The following is a 21,025-nucleotide window of genomic DNA, read 5'->3' on the forward strand; positions in this document are numbered from 1 at the left end:
TGCATCTAGAGTTCGTTTGCAGTGGCTGGAGGCCTTGGTGTTCTCTCTGTGTCTGTCTCTCTTCACTGTCTCTCCTCTCTTCTCTCTCTGCTTGCAAATAAATAAATAACATTTAAAAAAATAAATAAAAATTAAAAAGAAGAGCTGGGCATGGTACCCCATGTGCCTATAATCCCAGGCCACAGGAAACCTTATCAAGAAACAAGAAAAGGAGGCTGGAGAGATGACTTAGCAGTTAAGGCACTTGCCTGCAAAACCTAAGGACCCAGGTTTGACTTCCCAGAACCTGCGTAAGCCAAATACACATGGTGGCGCATGCATCTGGAGTTCATCTGCAGCTGTAACAGGGTGCTAGGGGTCCAGGAAAGTCCTTGAACCCCACACCCTAGGTTTGTTTCTGATTTTAATCAAAGAACTGAATTAAAAAAGACTGAGAAGGATAACTGTTAAATTATTGTATTTATTGAGGGAAGTATAGAGCCAAGGAAAGGAACCCACATGGCTAGAGATCCCATGTGGATGACCTGGAAAAAAGCATGGAAAGAGAAATGAAAGTTCAAGGAGCTCCTGCCGTGTGGGGAGCTGGAGGGGAGAAAGGAGACCATGTGGAGAGTAAGAGCTAGGGGCCCTCCCAGCTGGACATAGGCCGAGCCAGCCCAGGCCCAGCTGAGGGAAAAACTTACCCTGACCTGTAAGTTCCCAAGTGGTCATACAGACCTTATTATGGTGGAGGGCTATCTCTGGCTCAGGTGAACCAGTGGGCCAGCTGGTTGGTTAAGGCTAGGGTCTGTATCAAGAAGAGACTAGCCCTGACATCAAGTTCCAAGGGCTGAACTTGACCAACCACAATGCTTAAATCCTATGAAAGACCTCCCTCCCAGGAGGGGTCCTGGTTGTTGACAAAGAGTTCTTTGGAACCAGGCAAGAGATAAGAAGCCAGATCATCTTTGATTTCTGGCAAGTGCAAACTTTCCTGCCCTTTTACCTTCAGGGGTCCAGTCACCCTAACTCTATCTCCCTCTCACAATGATTAGAGGCTATGGTGTACCCATTCACCCATTCTCTCTTACGGCCCCCCTCCAATAATAAATAAGACTTTTTTGGGAGGGAGGGAGGGAGGGAGGGAGGGAGGGAGGGAGGGAGGGAAGAAGGAAGGAAGGAAGGGAGGGAGGGAGGGAGGGAGGGAGGGAGGAAGGGAGGGAGGGAGGAAGGGAGGAAGGGAGGAAGGGAGGAAGGGAGGAAGGGAAGAAGGGAAGAAGGGAGGAAGGGAGGAAGGGAAGAAGGGAGGAAGGGAGGAAGGGAGGAAGGGAAGAAGGGAGGAAGGGAAGAAGGGAAGAAGGGAGGAAGGGGTACTGTCAGGAGCACCACTCAGTGAACCAGTCAGTATAAATAAGATTAAGCACTCACCTAGCAATGACATCATCACCATCGCAACCAGAGGCCATAACCACAACCAGCTGTGAACTAATGAGCCAACCCTAAGGTGGTTATCAGAACCATGGATAAGGACCAGAGGAGCAGAGCATAAAAACTCACCAGAAGCTGAAGAAGAAATGAGTGATTCCACATTGCTCTCCATGTTGATACTCGCCACCAGACCCAATGATACCCACTCTCCATGTTGATATCCACCACCCAAGAAGTCCATAAGCACCCCCTGTTGGAGTTGGCTGATGGATGGAGGAGGAGAGAAGGAGGACAGCTGACCAGAACGCTGCCCATGGACCAAGTGTTGTTGCGGGTGAGCTGCCTCGGGGGTAGGCTTAGGTTGAGAGTGAGGCTAGGAACACTTAACTGTGTGTCAGCTGAACTTGAAATATGTCAAATAAAGCATGGCAACACTAAACTGTTCAGTCTCTCAACTACTTAATTGTGTGCTCGTGACAGCTGGCATAATCGGCAAAACAAGCAAACAAAACTAAAGGCAAATTACCCAAAATTTAAAATCCCAATTTAACTGGGTCTGTGATGTAAAAAATTGAGCAAATCAAGGAAAGGAGTTATAATCAGAACCCTATTTGGGAAAGGTAAATTTCCAAAGGTGTAATGCCATCCATGAGACCTCCACAAAGGCATGGTCAACTAGTGCTGTCTTAAGACCAGGTAAGGAATATACTCGCAGAGACAGCAGGACCTGGGAAAAACTACAGTGCACAGGCACCGCCTAAAGGGTGGTACAGCATCTACAAAGGCACGGGCAACAAGTGCTGTCCTAATACCCATTAGCGGAAGTGGTTACTCCTCATCTGGCCGGACTCCTACAAAGGCACAAGGTCCTAAGTCCGCGTAAGCAGGAGTGGGCCCACGGTGTCCATGCATGAGCCAGCATCACCTGGAGAACTAGTTAGCCAAAAGAATATTTAGATTGGCTGAGCGAGAGTTGGACAAATTAGTCAGAGATATACAGAGTGCCCGTTCTCTTAACTGGTACCTTAGGAAGAAATAGGTGAAATTTGTTTCAACTTGCCACAAAATGTACCACCTCAAGGAATGGCGGCGGAAATGAACTGAAAGGAAGGAGCTTAGACCACAGTCAGAATGGAGGAAGACAGAAAGAATAGTTCAAGAAAAGCTCTCCAGGTAAGAGAAGGGGACCAAAATAGATATTCTGCTCCATAAACCTAAAGTAGGAGAACTCAAGAAGATAGCTCAAGAAGAGAAAAAGGAAATACCTGCCATTTTTTGCAAAATTATAAATGATATTGAGGAAGATCATGTGAAAGGAAAAAGACTGGCCAGACAAGCTCTAGAAAGACGTAAAAACAATCCATTCTTGGAGGATGCAGCCAAAAGAATGGGAAGGGAATAAACTCGTGTGTCTAGCTTAGCAATATCAACTCAGAAGGTGTCAAATACACCCCATACAGCCTCTAGAAGACCAGGAATAGAAATAGAACAGATAGTGGAAACTAGGACATTAAGAGTGGAATTATGCCGGGCGTGGTGGCACATGCCTTTAATCCCAGCACTCGGGAGGCAGAGGTAGGAGGATCGCCATGAGTTCAAGGCCACCCTGAGACTACAGAGTTAATTCCAGGTCAGCCTGGACCAGAGTGAGACCCTACCTCGAAAAACCAAAAAAAAAAGAGTGGAATTACAGGCGTATAGGCAAGAATTCATCCAAAGAGAAGAAAGGGATGCTACTTATGTAACCAGAATTTGGGGAAAAGGCAGTGGCACGCTAATGCTAATGTTACATGAAATGCATAGTTTAGCTGGCATGGTGGAAAATCTACATGTTTATGAAGGTCTTAGCACGATACTGGAAGTGCACACCTGTGACCTGAATTATGCATTAGTTAATTGCTTGGGTAGCATTTGCATGGGTCCATGCCTTTCCCGCATTGGACCTAGTGCCTTTGAGGCAGAAGGGCAGTGCTGAACCATGCAGGAAACTATTGACCTATGTCGTATGTTAGGGTTAGGTTACATACAAAATATGTAATGTGGGAATAAATACTCTCCATGCCACTCTCTTCTTACCTAGGATTCGGAAAATAGTTATCAAGGGAGCTCCTCAGCACATGAGAATGGCCCTGGCCATTGCATTAACAACATGCCCTACAATTACATTGGATTACATTGAATTCTTTAAACAAACCAGAGAGTTGAAAACCAACAAGGTGGTCTCGTTTACAGCTAGGAAGGAAAGAAGTCCTAGGTGTACTTTGGTGGCCCAGGGACCATGGCCAATGGCCCAGATAGGACCCACGTCTAGGCCATGTGGCACCTATCACAGATACTCCTGTGTTTGCCCTGTGAGAAAAAACAGGCAAAGCCTCTGGGGGAGAAATCGACCCCAGGGAGCACTGCAGAACAGTAAGACCATTTGGAGGAAGGCATCCTCGAAAAGAGGATTGGGGGGGGGGGCTGGAAGGAGGGATGGCTTAGCAGTTAAGGTGTTTGCCTGCAAAGCTAAAGGACCCAGGTTCTATTCCCCAGGACCCAAGTTAGCCAGATGCACAAGGGGGCGCACATGTCTGGAGTTCATTTGCAGTACCTGGAAGCCCTGGCATGCCCATTCTCTCTGTCTCTATCTCTCTCTCTCTCTCCCTTCCCCCCTCCCTCCCTCTTTCTCTCTCAAATAAATAAATAAATATATATTTTTTTAAAAAAAAAAAGGAAAAGAAAAGAGAATGGGCCCCTGATGTCAAAAGAACTCGTAAGGCAAGAGCCTGAATGCCCCTGGAACCTGTAATTGGGTACCCGAGGGAGACATCTGCCCATATGTGCAACTATGTTGTAAGGTAAGAGACAAAGATTATTGCCTTCGCCTTTCTGGTAGGCACTGGCAGTCAGGTCACCATAGTGACCAGTCTGCCTTCCAAGAAGTCAGAAGAGGAAACAGAAATTAAGGGAGTCTACCAAACCAGTGCTACAGTGCCAACTGAAACTATAAAATTTTTAATATTTGGTAGGAAGATACCATGTAAAGCTGTCTTTATGACAGCCCATGTAGATATCTTAGGAATGGACATGATTAGTACCTTGTTCCCACAGTGGATAACATATAAGCAGCTAAAGGCAGCTGGTACCCTACAGAGCACAGTAAACTTACCACCAACAGAACTGTCAAAGGTGCCACCATCTTTCACCGAACAGTACCCTCTTAAGTGAGAACACAAGGAGATTACTAAAAATGTGAAGCTGGGTGTGGTGGTGCACACCTTTAATCCCATCACTAGGGAGGCAGAGGTAGGAGGACTACCATGAGTTCAAGGCCACCCTAAGAACACATAGTGAATTCCATGTATGCCTGGGCTAGAGTAAGACCCTACCTTGAAAAAACAAAACAAACAGACCAAAAAAAAAAAAAAATGTTGAGACACTATTAGCAGAAGCAATCATAGAATGTACCCAATCATCCTCATATAATAGTCCAGTAGGGCCAGTTAGGAAGCCTAATGGACAATATAGGTTTACATTAGATGACAGAATCAGAACATTCAATGTGCAGTATTTTGCAACAGCGGAATTCTCAGATATGTTTTGCTACATACCAGTGCACCCTAATAGTAGAGAATAAATGACATTTACAAGGCAAAACAAACAGTTCCAATTTACTAGAGTCCTGAAGGGATACCGTAACAGCCCAATCACTGCACACGTCAGCCTGCAATGGAGCCTGGGTAAGGTGAAACATTCACCTGATATCCTGATGCTGTCTTATGTGGATGATGTTATTGTGGCCACACCAAGAAGAAGGTGCAGGAAGTATGAGATGTCCTAGTAAAGACTTTCAGGGGGATGGACGGACCACCGATGATGACAAGATCTGCCCCCACACCAGTGTTAAGTTCATAGGAGTGATCCACACAAGTGAAGTAAAGACTTTCAGGGGGATGGATGGAGCACTGATGACGACAAGATCAACCCCACACCAGCGTTAAGTTCCTAGGAGTGATCCGCACAAGTGAAGTAAAGACTTTCAGGGGGATGGATGGAGCACTGATGACAAGATCCACCCCCACAGCGTTAAGTTCCTAGGAGTGATCCGCACAAGTGAAGGGCCCAAGGTCCCATCAAGTGTCTTTAATAAGATAGCCAATCTAAAACCACCAGAGAACAAAACCCAAGTGCAACATTTAATTGGATTATTTGGGTGTTGGCATCTCCACATAGCATACCTGCAACTGAAACTGCTGTAAGACATTACCAGGACAGCTGTTGATTTCCAATGGGGAAGTAGCAACAACAGGCCTTTGACCAAGCATGCGCTCACAGAGCAGAATTTAGCCAGTCATATGTCATACAGCCTGGAATGATGATAAAAAGATGAAATATGCACGGACATAATTTTTACAGGAAACTATGGTAATTGGAGCATCTTTGCCAATGACCCAAAGGGGACTAAGCGATCGGTGGCATTGTGGCAAGAGGTTTCCATTTAAAAAAAAAAAAAAGATACTAATACTTTGAGAAGTTAGCATGGACACAATATGAAGCAATGAAGACGTTAAACCCTAACATCCAGCATCAATGCCTAACAGTCACAACCCAGTGCCCCTGCTTGAATGGGTACGTATATCAGGTGAAGCCCTGGCAGGAACCAAACAGAATCGAAGGTATTACAGTGGGAACAGTACCTTCAGGAGTTCATTAAAGACCACAAAGTGTCAGCTAAGGGGTCAACACCTGGATGAGTAGTGAAGATAGCACAGCCACCACTTGTATCCAAACCAACATTCATGAGCACACCTCCCCAGAAAGCAGCATCTACAGGCTCACAGAGAACAACCAAGTGGGATCCTTCTCAGACCAATGTATGGTTTACAGACGGTGCCTTGGCAAATACGGGGGAGCAAGCTGCAATGGAAATCCACAGCCTAATGACCATCTGACAGGTATATCCTTATGGATGAGAGGATGGTGAAGTCAGCGCAACATGCAGAAGTGCACGCTGCACTACTGGCTATCAGACAATCTATCAAGGATTCAACTGATACAAATATACTCAGAGTCATGGTACCTTTGCAATGGTATTGCCCTCTGGTCAGCCAAATGGAAACAGAATAATTGGAAAATTAATGGAAAGGACAGTTGGTCCAAATCAGATTGGAGAGAGATAGATGAATTGGCTAGTAAAATTAAAATCTTGGGCTAGAAAGATGGCTTAGTGGTTAAACTGCTAGCCTGCAAAGCTAAAGGACCCAAGTTCGATACCCCAATACCCACGTAAGCCAGATGCACAAGGCATGCTTCTAGAGTTCGTTTGTGGCAGCTGAAGGCCCTGGCATGCCCATTCTCTCTCTGTCTAGCTCTCTCTCTCTCCCTCTCTGCCTCTTTCTCTCTCAAATAAAAATAAAAAATATTTAAAAATTGAAATAAAAAGTATCTCACACACACAAAAAAAAATTTTTTTAATTAAAATACTAAGAACCTTCTCTTTTCAGATGGCAGTGACCTTGGGATGACTCAGAAGGCATCATGGTGCTGGAAAGAAGTGACAGGAGTGCTCCGCACTGCAGTATCTATATCATACCTTCCAAGGCTTAGGGTCTATTGCAGAAGAGGTGGCGGAAAGAATGTAAGAGCCAAAGGAAGAGTATGCTCCCCCAGACACAAAATGGCCTGGATATCCATGACCTCACAGTGCCTGACACTACCTACACAAGACCATCATAATAGGAGGAAAAGATGATGACATCAAAATAAGAGATTGATTGATTGAGGGAGAAGGGGATATGATGGAGAATGGAGTTTCAAAGGGAAAGTAGGGGAAGGGAGGGCATTACCATGGGATATTGTCTACAATCATGGAAGTTGTCAATAAAAAAAATAAAATTAAAATATTAATTACACAAGTTGACGCCCATACAGAAAAACAAAATGCCACCAAACTATACAAGAGTACAATTGATCAACTGGTACTGATAATGGTGGTCAACTTGAGGAGTGAAGCACCTCACAAGATGGTATGTGTAGGACCATTCACTGCACGCCCCAAATGGTTGCGCGTGGTGTGTGACCTTGATATATTAGCAATGTTTTTGTGGGTACAGCAACAAAATCTCCTTAGTATGTGGCCACAATGCAAGAAAATACTGTTAGAATGCCCAGATTGTCCTCGCATGTAACTGAGATTTTGGAGAAACCTGCCAAGTGCTATAGTAAAACCCAACAAATTTAATTACGCCATCCAGATTGATTTCATTGCACCCTATCATCATTTAACAACCAATACTGCTGCACAACAGTAGATATATGCACTGGCCTAGGATCTACAAAGGCTTGTGAAAAGCCAAATCAAATAGCAACAATATATACCTTATGGATGTGGGTTGCCCAATATGGAAGCCCAGTGGTTATTGCATCAAACCAAGGATCCCATTTCACAGAAGCTGTGGTGCAGCACTGGACCACTACCACGGACATCCTGTGGGATTTCCACTTACCTTTAATTCAACTGCAGCAGGTAACACTGAATGCTTTAACGGACTCTTGAAACGTAAGTTACAATCTTTGCTAAAAACTCTGCTCATGAAGGCACTGGAAATTGTATGCTCCAAGTTAAATTACCAATACACGCATATGAGAGTAAATCCATTTGAGGAAGTATATGGCAAAGGAGTATTGGACATCCCAGATAAACCCAGGGTACCGACCCACAATTGCCCCATAAAATTACAGGGCGGAATGCTGACAAATCTCTCTCCCCACAGGAAATCATAGCACAACAGACAAATACACATCCGCCTACAATTCCTTATACTAAGTAAGCCATGTATCGTGGCCCATTCTCCTAGCCTTGCTAACAGCGCTACTGCTGCTACTACTGCTAGAAATGCCTACTCCTCCTACCACTACGACAACTACAAAACTGCCAGTTGTGCCGACAAAACCAAACCCTGTATACCGGAGTGGTGAACAAGTACCTGGATGCTGGAATCATTACCACTTTGCATTAAACCTTACTTATGCAAGATCATTTTGGGCAAAATATGCATGTACATATACATTATTCTTACTATGACAAGTTCCACAAGGCAACAGCACAACATAGTCCATTAGTGAGAGCTAACCTGCAAGACACTGACCACACCAACATCTATGAAGAAAACCCCAAGAGATGTCATGCTATGGAGCTTTGGAGACAGGTGACTTCTGCTGTAGCAATCTGTACATTCTACATGAGGAAAATAAGCATCCATACCAGGAAGACTGACTCCATCATGCACAATTCAATTACTGGAGGCCGCACAGCAATGTATACATTTAGTTGGGATAATAAAGATACTGACCAAACATTTACATGCAAATATGGAACAGACATAAGTTCTTGTCAACATTCTCTGTCCCTTGGTCTCCACAAATGTTAGATCACCCTTATGATTATCATGATGCTTATGATGATTATGACAATTCTTATGAAAAGGATGAATAGGTTACAGGTACCATCAAAATGACAGCTGAACCAACAACAGCCATGGTAGCTCCTTGGACAGAAGACCATATACGATCAGTGGATGACTTTAAATAAGTACCAACACCCATGCCATATGGTACAGAATGTCCTGATGAGCTTTATGTGAGAGACCCACAGCTAACTTCTATCAACCATGTGTGGTGGGTTGTTGTAGTCAGGTTTGTGTTGTTGCCAGAAATATACCCAACCAAGAGCAGCTTGTGGGGGGGAAAAAAGGTTTATTTGGCTTGCAGACTCAAGGGGAAGCTTCACAATGGCAGGGTAAAACAATGGCATGAGCACAGGATGGACATCACCTTCTGGCCAAGATCAGGTAGGCAACTAGAACAAGAGAGTATGCCAAACAATGGAAAGAGGAAACTGGATATAATACCTATAAGTGTGCCACCAACAATGTATCACCTCCAATTCCCAAATACCCATCAGCTGGGAAAACTAGCATTCAGAACACTCAATTTTATGGGGGACACCTGAATCAAACCACCACATTCCGACCCTAGCCCCCACAAAATGACATCCATACACAATGTAAAATATAATGCATTCATTCCAACTTTAAAAGTTCCCATAGTTTTTATCAATTTCAATAATGTTCATACACCCCCAAAGATCTTTTAACTGAGCTGCAATACAAAAAAATAACCTCAAAGAAACCATAATGGCACAGTTTCCCCATGTTAGTGTTTGGCACACTCTCCTGTTACTATTGTCCACCTTATGTTGACCAGGGGGTGATGTCCACTCTCTGCTCATGCCATCAAGAAGCTTCCCCCTCAAGCCTGTAAGCCAACATAAACCTCTTTTTTCCCACAAGGTACTCTTGGTCAGGTGATTTCTGCCAGCAATGAGAACCTGGCTGCAACAATACCCATAAGCCCGCCCCCAACAATACAGCACCTCCAGGAGGCGTTAATTCCCAAATCTCCATCAGCTGGGAAGCTAGTATTCAGTACACCAAAGTTTATGGGGGAACACCTGAATCAAACCACCACAATGGTTTTCCGAATCTACCCTAGTATGGGAATTTGGAAAGATGGAATTCCCACGCAATAAGAATGGACATCACTAATGGTAGTTTTCTCCCAGTGCCAGACTAGCAGAAAATGTTAACCTTGGAGACGCAGCAGAATAAATTTCTTATCATCCTCATGAATCCATCCCACTACATATGATTTGGACCCTGTGACACAGTACACATGAAACACCTATGATGCAGTATGCCTCTTGGCAATGGCAGTACCAGATATGGATAACTCCAATGCCAGTAGAAGTGCCTACCCTGCCACACTATCTACCCAAATGGCATGAATGGGGTGGAAAGGTAAAACAGTAACCATGACAGGCAGACACATCATTTTCTGCATTGGCCTTGGGAGGTGTACTACAGACTTCTCCACATTTTCTCAGAATTCCACAGCCAGTAATATCACACAAGGCCTTGTGTGTATCTATAACTATTCAACATATTATTATACATGACCCTGATTCCGTCTTGCTAATGCTTGACTTCTCTTGGTGGTCCATGGAACCAACAGAGAAGAATCCCAGAATCCCTATTATAACTTTAGAAGAATATTGCCTTAGATTTCTTGTAAGACCATTTGCAAAGTTTACCTTGTTTCAACTATCTGCTTATTTGACATGGAAATAGTATCAGCAATCTTTTGTGTAGTATTGTATTCTGAAGTGTATTACCCATATGACTCACTGATATGATAGCACTGACATGATGATGTTTGCTGTGTAATCTGGCCGCTGCTTGCAGTGATTTGCAGTGTTTTGTTCAGGTAAGGCAATTTATGATATGGAATTTTGTGATGCCCCTTTGCCCCCACATGCTTGAGACATTGGGGTGGGATGTTAGGAGCACCAGTTAGTGAACTAGTTAGTGAAAACAAGAGGCATGCATCTAGCAACGATATCATCATCATAGTAACCAGAGGCCATGTATGCTGATATGCAAAGAAGCCAACCCTAAGGTAGTTATCAGAACCATGTATAAGTACCAGAGGAGAACAGTATAAAAACCCATGGGTGCACATGATGACACTGTTCAGCAATCAAAGTCTGACAGAAATGACTGCTACTTCATTGTGTGACACACCTGCTCTCCTAGCTTTGGGCTTTTTTTGAAGGATCGCCCTTTCTACTACTGGGCCCAAACCAGTTCCCCTCATTTGGCTTCTCCCTGCCTACACCTCAGGCTTGGCCACTAAGTCATCATCAAGTTCCCCCGACCACAGAATCAGCCATGAAGAAGACAGAAGACAACAGCCCACTGGTGTTCCTTGTGGACGTCAAGGTTCACAAGCACCAGATCAAACAGGCTGTAAAGAAACTCTATGACACTGCTGTGGCCAAAGTCAACACCCTGATCAGGTCTGATGGAAAGAAGACATTTGTTTGGCTGGCTCCTGATTATGAAGCTTTGGATATGTTGCCAACAAAATTGGGATCTAAACCGGATCCAGCTGTTTAATTCTAAATACACCTTTTTTACTATTAAAAAAGGGGGAGGGAGCTAAAGAAGCTGTCACTCAGCCCAGAAAGGAATGAATCCACATCGCTCTCCGAGTTGATACCCACCACCAGACCTGAGAAGCCCGTGGGAGCCCCCGGCTGGAGCTGGCTGACAGACGGAGGAGGGGAAAGAGGAGGACGGCTGATCTGAAAGCTGCCCACAGACCAAGTGTTGTCGCAGGTGAGGTGCCTTGGGGCTAGACTTAGGTCAAAAGTGAGGCTAGGAACATTGAACCGTGTGTCAATTGAACTTGACATGTGTCAAATAAACCGTGGGAACTCTAAATTGATCAGCCTCTCAAATACTTAATGGCGTGCTCCCGGCAGATACTGCAAAGATGGCTCAGTGGTTAAGTGAGCTTTCTCCACAAGTATGATGACCTGAGGAAGTCTGAGATAAAGCTTAAATCTCCAGAACCCACATAAACTGCTGGGTGTGGCCATGCATTCCTGTAACCACCTCCATCACTCATCTGCCTGGTTTTCCCTGCCCCTTAATGATACCAGAGACTCATTTGATGATCTCTTCCATCCATGGGCAGCCCACTACGTGCCATACCAGCAAATACACATGCATACATTGTCCACTCACTATCACACATACATACACCACATGCCACCCCATACCTACTATGTACATGCAAAAAAATAAAAACAAGAAGGGAGGCAGGGATGAAAGGGAGGGAAGGAAGAAAAGAAAGAAAGGACTGGAAAACAGAAAGAAAACTGGGTAGGGAAAGGGAGGAGAGGAGACAGGACAGGACAGGAGATAAATCTTATAAAAGTATTCATCATTTCTATATTGGAACTATACAGAGTTTGGCAGAGAGAGCAGAAAACTTCACACATTCAACTAAGCTCCAAGAAGAATTTCAAATATTTCTGGAAATCTGTGATTTTTAAGATCATATGCATGACTAGGGCAAGTTTTGCAAATAATCTTATCTTTACAAATATCTGTTCATGTGAAAATTCCGAGTTTAAGTGTTCTATGAACAAAACAAAGTAAACAAGATAAAACAGAACTATGAAATATGTGAGTGATCAGATTGTAAGGTGACTTAGATGGCCTTTTTAACAAAAAGCCTAATTTTTATTCGTGTTTAACCACAGACCAACATAAATCATTAACTATATTATGAGTCTTCCAACTACAAATAATTGAGAGTTAGGATTCTTGGTTATTGCTACCATCAAAATTTAAAAGTGGAACTATCTTTTTTAAAAAAATATTTTGGGGGGTCTGGAGAGATGGCTTAGTGGCTAAGGCAATTGCCTGCAAAGCCAAAGGATCCCAGTTCGATTCTCCAGGACCCAAGTAAAAGTCAGATGCACAAGGGGGCGCATGCAACTGAAGTTCATTTGCAGTGGCTAGAGGCCCTGGCACACCCATTCTCTCTCTGTCTCTCTCTCTCACCCTCTTTCTGTCCCTCCTTCTCTCTCTCAAATAAATAAAATACATATTAAAAAATATTTTATTTGAGAGAGAGAATAAGCATGCCAGGAATTCCAGACACATGCACCTTGTGCATCTGGCTTACTTGTGTGCTAGGGAATTGAACCTGGATCCTCTGGCTTTGCAGGCAAGTGCCTTAACTGCTAAGCCATCTCTCCAGCCCTGGAACTGTCTTAATAACCTTATATCATAGGTATCTGAAGTAGACAGTCTCCAAAATGATGCCCACTGTCTCCTAGATTCTGGTACTCATACTCTTGCACAACTCATGAGCACACACTTGCTCGCGCTCACACACTCTCCCTCTCTCTCTCATAGTAAACATAACTAGCCTGTGTAACCAATAGAATATTACAAAAATAACTGTGAATTCTGAGGTCAGCTCAAAGAACTCATTACAGCTTCTATCCATCTCTCCCCACTCCCTCCTCTCTCTCCCTCCTCATCTACCTGGCTGCCTCCAACATCCCTTAAGAAGTCCAAATGTCAACAACAACAACAACAACCCCAAAGTTCCTACCACAACCAGCACTCACTTGCCCAGCATAAACAAACAAGTTGGACTTTGAAGTGAGTCCACTACCCAGCTAGCCTTTAGACAACTAAAGCCCTTGCTTCTAAACACAGGCATCTTGACTTCGACCACACACACAAAAAAAACCTTAAACCAGAACCATTCATCTAAGTAAATGGCTCCCAGACTCTTGATCATAATCAATTTGTGAGACAACATTTGGTAGAACTGTCTAAAACATTTTTTTGCCAATCATGCCTGGTAGCAAAGCCCTGTAATATCCGCTACATGTAGGAGAATGAGGCAGGAGGATCACAAGATCAAGGCCTGCAAGCACTACAGACCGAGTTCAAAACCAGTCTGGGCTAAAGAGTAAGACCCTGTCTCAAAAATAAAAAGTACAGCTGGGGAGATGGCTAAGCAGTTAAGGCACTTTCCTGCAAAGCCTAAGGACCCAGGTTTGATTCCCCAGTCCCTACATAATGCATAAGGTGGCACACATATCTGATGTTCATTTACAGTGGTTGGAGACCCTGGTGCGCCCATATTCATTCTCTCTCTGACTCCCTATCTACCTACCTACCTGCATCTCTCTCTCTCTCTCAAATAAATAAATAGTAAAAAGAACCTGGGCATAGCGCCTGTCACCTATAACCCAACATCTGTGATGCTGAAGCAGGAGGACAACCTTGAGTTTGAAGCTAGCCTGGCCTACAGAGTGGATCCTGTCTCAAATAAAACAGCAAAGCAAAATAGGACTCAGTGGTAGAGAGCTTGCCTAACATGTGCCAAGGCCCGAGAGAGACACACACATACACAAAATTTGCACTGATAAAATATCCTATAACCAACAATCCACAGAGCAGCCACTGCTGAACACTAGAAATGTGATTAGTCAATCTGAGAAACTGAATTTTGAACCATACTTAATCTTAACTAAGTTAAACATCTATTTGTCTTGTGGCTACTGTATTGGAGAAGGAAAGCTTATTATTTTGGGATAATCTATTACATAATAATAGATAACTAATATGCTACCTTAATCTGTCCCTTACATCATCTATTTGGTTCTCCTTCATCCACTTAACCAGTCAACCAAACAAAAACAACCAACCAAACCAAGCCCTGTCTCCTTATCCCAAGCACAGGAACCAGAAACTCTCACACTTTCACCACCCACCCTTTCATTCTGTTTGTATTTTTACTATTCTTTCAACTTTTTTTGATGTTTTGTTTTTCAAAGTAGGATATTCACTGAAATTCACTGTAGTCTCAGTGTGGCACTGGAATCACAGTGATCCTCCTACCTCAGCCTCCCAAGTGCTGGGATTAAAGACATGAACCCCGCCCCCCCCAAGCCCAGCTCTTTTAACTTTTGATTGACAACTTTCATAAGTATAAACAAAAACATGATAATGCCCTCCCACCACCCCCATTATCCTCCTCTTAAATCCCCCCTCCATTAAATCCCTTCTTTCCCATTAAGTCTCTCTGCTATTTTGATATCATTTTTTCTCCTATTATGAGCACCTTTGTAAGCACTGTGAGGTCATGAATATCAAGGCCATTTTGCCTATAGAAGACATCATTGTAAGCAGTCCTCTAACCTTCCTTTGGCTCTTACATTCTTTCTGCCACCTCTTCCACAATGGACCCTGAGCTGTGAGCCTTGGAGGCTGTGAAAGAGATGTCTCACTTATTTACTGTCTTCTTGATAGCTTCTGTTCAGGCCTTCATTTTTTCATCTGCATTACCAAAAAATACCTCCTTATCAGTCTCTGTCCTAAAATTATTTCTCAAGACTAATCCATTCTTCACACAGCCACTGGAATGATCTTTCTATTAATGAATAAAGGCTATCAGTGGCTCCTCATAATGCAGATGTTTAAACTCACCTTCCTTAACATGACATAAATAAATCACCAGGCATGAATTGCTGTGTCCATCATCAACCTCCAGGCCTGACCCAAACAAACTGTAAGACGTTTCTAGAAAATGTGAGCTATTTCATCTCCATGACTTTTTTGTTGTTGTTGTTGTTGGAGGGTGGGGGTAGGGGATTGAAATCAAATCTTACTTTGTATCCCTGACTGGCCTGGAACTGACTGTGTAGACCAGCAGGCTGGCTTGGAACCCACTAAGGATCTTCCTGCCTCTGTCTCTTTAATGCTGGGATTGCAGGTATAAAACACCATGCCCAGCTTTTCACCTCTTGGTCTTCATACACACTGTTCTGAAATATTCTCATACCCCTTACCTATCTGGTAACTACATCCCACCTCCCAGGATTCATCTCCAAGAAGCTATTACTGATCTGCCCAGAAAATACTGATCTTCCATACTCGCTAGCAATCTGTCTCCTTTCATCAAATAAAAAAACTCTGACAAGACAGGAACAATTTCAAGTTCAACTCTGCCTCTATCTGGCAGTAAAGCAGAGTGTCTAAGAGCACAGGCTGAGAAGTCAAAGAGACTCACACTAAAATCCAAGTCCTACCTGAACATAGTAGGCATGCTACTTAAACTTTCTAAGTTTCTTCTTTTCCCCTGTAAGATGTAGGTTACATAATAAAATGCATTACCTCACAGGATTGTTGGAAGGATTAAATAAAATATTATATATGAAATGTTGCTCTGCTATACACAGAATTTTGACTTAATAACTGTACTTTGAGTGGAGAGATTCAAGGGTTACTAGCTCCTAGCTAAATAAAGGAAAAGTGAGAAAAGTCAAAATTTAAGAAGTATTTTTTACAAAAGAAAAACAATCCAAAAAGTCTTCTAGGTATTAATTGCATGGTCTGAAAATGGTAGGGCATAGCAAAAAGCCTCAACCAGAAATAAATCACAGGCTACGAAGACCAGAGGCTCTAGGCAGGGTAAAACAGCAGAGATTAGAAGCCTACTGACAGTAATGAAGGCACAAAGTACAGGTGAGAGGCTTTGGAGAAGAAAAAGATGAAAATAATAAGAGCCCAAACATTGGAAAACAAAATCCTCCCAGATAATGGCAAACTCTAAGTTGTAGTCATGGTGTATGCAGTACCTATGCTGAATCACATGAAAAGGCAAATTTGGGGCTGTTTCTGACTAATAAAATAAATTGGACCATTTTTATTCATAAAAAGTTGGATTTTCTTTTTACTAATGAAATAATGTGTAAGTTATTCAATAACTGCTTTACATTCTATGTTTTGTCCTGTATGCCTGAACATAAAGCTCATAAAACAAAAAATTGTGTTTTAAAATGTCATGGATGTTCTATGGTACAGTTTAGAAATCGTTTTATACTTCTAACTTATATTTAAATTTAAAAGATAAGAAACTAATCTTTGGCTGAATTTTCTCATTTAATTTTATATTTTCTATTTGTATTGGTATCTAACTTCACACACACACACACAAAATAGAGAGACAGATAACTAGAAACACAGAGAGACAGACAGACATATTCAAAATTATATGAAGTAGCAAATAAAATGAGCAAAGATCTCAAAGACCTAGATTTTAAGCAGGGTTCCAAAATATTTCTAGCTGAGAAGTACCAGGCAGGTAGTTCATGTATTTGAATCTAAGGTCTTTTTCTCAAGGGTAAAATGGGGAATAACATGTGCCTTGCTGAGTTAATATACAAATGAACTATATCTGTGAAGTACCTAGGAAGATATTTTATGAGAAAGAAGTTGTAAAAGTTCAGGAAATGCAAAAAATAAAAACAACTACAGGATGTGGTGGTACACTCCTTTAATCCCAGCACACTCAGGAGGCAGAAGTAGGAGGATTACCCTGGATTCCAGGCCAGCCTGAGAATACACAGTGAATTCCAGGTCAGCCTGGGCTACTGTGAGATCCTACCTCAGGGAAAAAAAGTTTAGTAAATGCAAACAGAAACTACTATTTTTAAAAAAAATTTTTTATTTATTATTTGAGAGTGACAGACAAACAGAGAGAAAGGCAGAAGGAGAGAGAGAGAAAATGGGCATGCCAGGACCTCCAGCCACTGCAAAACGAGCTCCAGACGTGTGCACCACTTTGTGCATCTGGCTAACGTGGGCCTTGGGGAGTGGAGCCTCGAACTGGGGTCCTTAGGTTTCACAGGCAAGTGCTTAACCACTAAGGTATCTCTCCAGCCTGGAAGCTACTATTTTTTTTTTAAGTTATAAAAAAAAACCCAGCAACAGCTCAGTGATTAAAAGCACTTATTTATAAAACCTGACAGCCTGGGTTTGATTCACCAGTAACCATGTAAAGCCAGATACACAATGTGGCACATGTGTCTAAAGTTCATTTGCAGTAACAGGAAGCCCTGGCATACCCATTCTCTCCCTCTCAAATAAATATTAAACTTTTTTTTTTTTTTGAGAGAGAGAGAGAGAGAGAAAGAAAGAGAGAGAGAGAGAGAGAGAGAATAAACTGACATTCCAGGGCCTCCAGCCAGTGCAATTCAACTTCAGACATGTGCACTCCTTTGTATGCATGTGCAACCCTGCCTACTTACGTCCCTGTGCATCTGGCTTATGTGAGACCTGGAGAGTCAAATATGAGTCTTTAGGCTTCGCAGACAAGTGCCTTAACCACTAAGCCACCCCTCCGGCCCAAACAAAAATATTGTTTTAAAAATAAAGATAGGAAAGTAGTAATTATTTGTTAGCTATAACAAGATTGAAATGAATTATGTTGATTGTATGACTAACAACCTCATCTTTAAAATATGGAAAATATACAAGCAAATTATATAACCAATTGTAAAATGGCTGTTTACTCCTCATTACCCCTATTTATTGTATTTATGTATTTATTTTTGTTTTTTTGAGGTAGGGTCTCACTCTAGCCCAGGCTGACCTGGAATTCACTATGTAGACTCAGAGAGGTCTCAAAAACACGGCAATCCTCCTACCTCTGCCTCCTGAGTGCTGGGATTAAAGGTGTGTGCCACTACTCCTGGTCCTCTATTTTTTCCAGTTTGGTTTTTTTTTAGTACTAAGGACTGAATCTTGAGCCTTACACACACTAAGCAAGCTCTTAACTCTGAGAGCCATCTTCTTCCAATCTGACTTTTTAACTCCATTAATACAACATTCTCCAGATTTAGTCATACTGATAGCAGTAAATTTTTCAAGTTGGATAAGCAAAGGTCTTCTTACTGCTAACAGTGTGAGGAAGCAATGCTTGCTAAAATGAGATATATAAATATTTATGCAAAATTAACAGACCTTTACCCCACAGGGAGACTGTAAGCATGGGAAAAAGCAGATTCCCAGAACTCCGTAAGACAGATGTCTGTACATCTCCCTAAGGGCTATAAAGTCTACATGTATAAGAGTGCTTTAAACAATACTGCCTTTAGCATGTAATCTCTTTATAAATTTTATATCTAGTAAAATTCCAAATTAAAAATTCTTTCACCTCTCTTTACCTAGAACAATACTCAGTAACAGATTTCATTCATGGGCTTCTTGTTTACACCAACTAACTTCCTACTTCTGTTCTAGATTTTATGGCATTACGAAAGAAATGTAAGAAAACAACTTGTAATTTAAAATGTCAGGCTAAAAATTAACACACACCTAAATATCAGGCAAATTTTCTTTCTACATTGTGGCATAAGGAGAGCTACACTAAAATTATTCATGTCACATAATTTATTTTCAAGTTTTCCGTGTTGCAACATTTTGTCCAACAAAACATAGAATTTCAGTAATAGGAAAAAAGCATCTACAAACATGACATGAACATTAAGGTAGCAATGTTTTATGGCTCAGATAAGTCTTTAGCTCTAAAAGAGACAATTACTTCTTTAAATGATAGAGAAGTAAACAATAAAATGTAAGGAACAAAAAGGAATATCATAATGTTAACAAAACACACACACACACACACACGCACACATATATATATATAATCTCCGTTGCTATTTAGCCAAACAGATTCTTGCCAAGAAAAGAAATATATTCCGATTTGCTTCTATTACGTATGCTTCACAATAGCTCCACATTGCTGGCATGCCCATTCTCCCTCCCTCTCCCCCACCCTTCCTCTAATAAATAAATAAATAAAAACAAAAATATTAAAAATAATAATAATAAAATCTTTCAGGAACCTTAAATTTGAAAACTAGGTATAGTGGCTTATGCCTGTTTGGGAGGCTGAAGAAGAATTGCACCAAATCTGAGCCTAGCCTATGGCTAACAGGGTGAGACACTCAAAAATCCAAAACGGGTGCTGGAGACGGTTTAGCAGCTAGGGCCCTTGCCTGCAAAGCCTAAGGACCCAGGCTTGATTCTCCAGCAGCCAAGTAAGCCAGATGCAAAGTGGCATAAAGTCTAGAGTTTGTTTGCTGAGACAGACTATGGTGCGTGTTCATACTCTGTCTCCCTCAAACAAATAAAATGTAAATTTAAGTAACTATCTCAAACATAATAAAACTAAAAAATAAAAGGGTAAAAAGGAAGTGTGTGATAGGAAGTAACCGTGTTTTTTTTTTAATTTGGAATCTAAATCAATTTAATCATGTATTATGCCTTCATATCCTACTTTCCCCAAAATAAACATGACTTCTTGAGCCAGGCCCAGTGTCACATGCTTATACTAAGGAAGCTGACAGGAAAGGGGATCAATTGAGCCCAGGAGTTCAAAACCAGTCTGGGTATCATAGCAAGTCTCCATCTTAAAAAGCAAAACAAAAACTGATTTCTTACCTTAATTTTCAACCAATAATCATTCCTCTTGCAGGTAATTTTCTTTGTAACTTGGTAAGTAATAAGAACTCAAAATTAACCCAGCTATAAAGATGACTTACCATTAAGCAAGCACTCAATATTTACTGGGTAAATGAATAACAAATGAATGCTGATAAATACAAAACAACACAAATCCTGAATGATTAAAGACAGATTTGAAAGTTGACTGCCACCAGGTATCATTATACAAACCTAGTACTTACTTACAAGGCTCAGGCAGAATAATGAATTTGAAGCCAGCCAGCCTAGACTACATAAGGAGTCTCTGTCTCAAAAAAAAAAAAAAAAAAAAAAAAAAATCCAAAACAAAATATAAAAGTTTATGTGAAGTAGAGGCACCAGTACTCCTGGCATTCAAGAGGCTAAGGCAGGAGGATGTTGAGTTTGAGGCCAGCCTGACCTACTAAGATTGTCTCAAACAACTCCCAACAACAACAAAATTTAACCATTTTATTCCTGGAAATGTTAGTGTTCTACAGTCTGCATTGAAAAAAACTGCCCTTAAAATCTACTTATCACTTCTAGAAACTTAAGTTCTAACTGTGAATTTTTAATTTTAACTACAAAATTAAAGGAAAATTATCGCAGCAAGGGGGAAAAAACTGAAAATACATGCAAGTTCAAAATCATGTATAAGTCTAGACAAATTTCAAAAAAATAATTTTCAGGGTTCAAACACTCTTGGCCTCTATAACTTACTGACCTCTCACGTTATGCTAGGCACCTGTCCTCAAAACCAGTGTTCAAAGTATTATGGTCCCTTCTCCCTTTTTCTGAGACACTCTCGTTTTGTAGCTCAAACTGGCCTGTGATTCACTATGTAGTCCAGGCTGGTCTAAAATCTCTGGTAATCCTCCTGCTTCAGCCTC

At 41.8% G+C, this 21,025-nt stretch overlaps 1 protein-coding gene and 1 non-coding gene across 4 annotated transcripts in view; one reads left to right on the forward strand and one right to left on the reverse strand.

The window, feature by feature from the left end:
* The window catches only part of Arhgef12 (Rho guanine nucleotide exchange factor 12), a 180,587-nt gene that overhangs the window by 138,857 nt on the left and 20,705 nt on the right, over positions 1–21,025 (reverse strand). The window lies entirely within an intron of this gene.
* LOC123459933 lies at positions 10,960–11,031 on the forward strand. Its single transcript, XR_006636665.1, has one exon. It is a non-coding gene; the product is annotated as a small nucleolar RNA Z17 (small nucleolar RNA).

This window comes from Jaculus jaculus, chromosome 3 (genome assembly GCF_020740685.1).
Source record: "Jaculus jaculus isolate mJacJac1 chromosome 3, mJacJac1.mat.Y.cur, whole genome shotgun sequence".
Lineage (NCBI taxonomy): Eukaryota > Metazoa > Chordata > Mammalia > Rodentia > Dipodidae > Jaculus > Jaculus jaculus.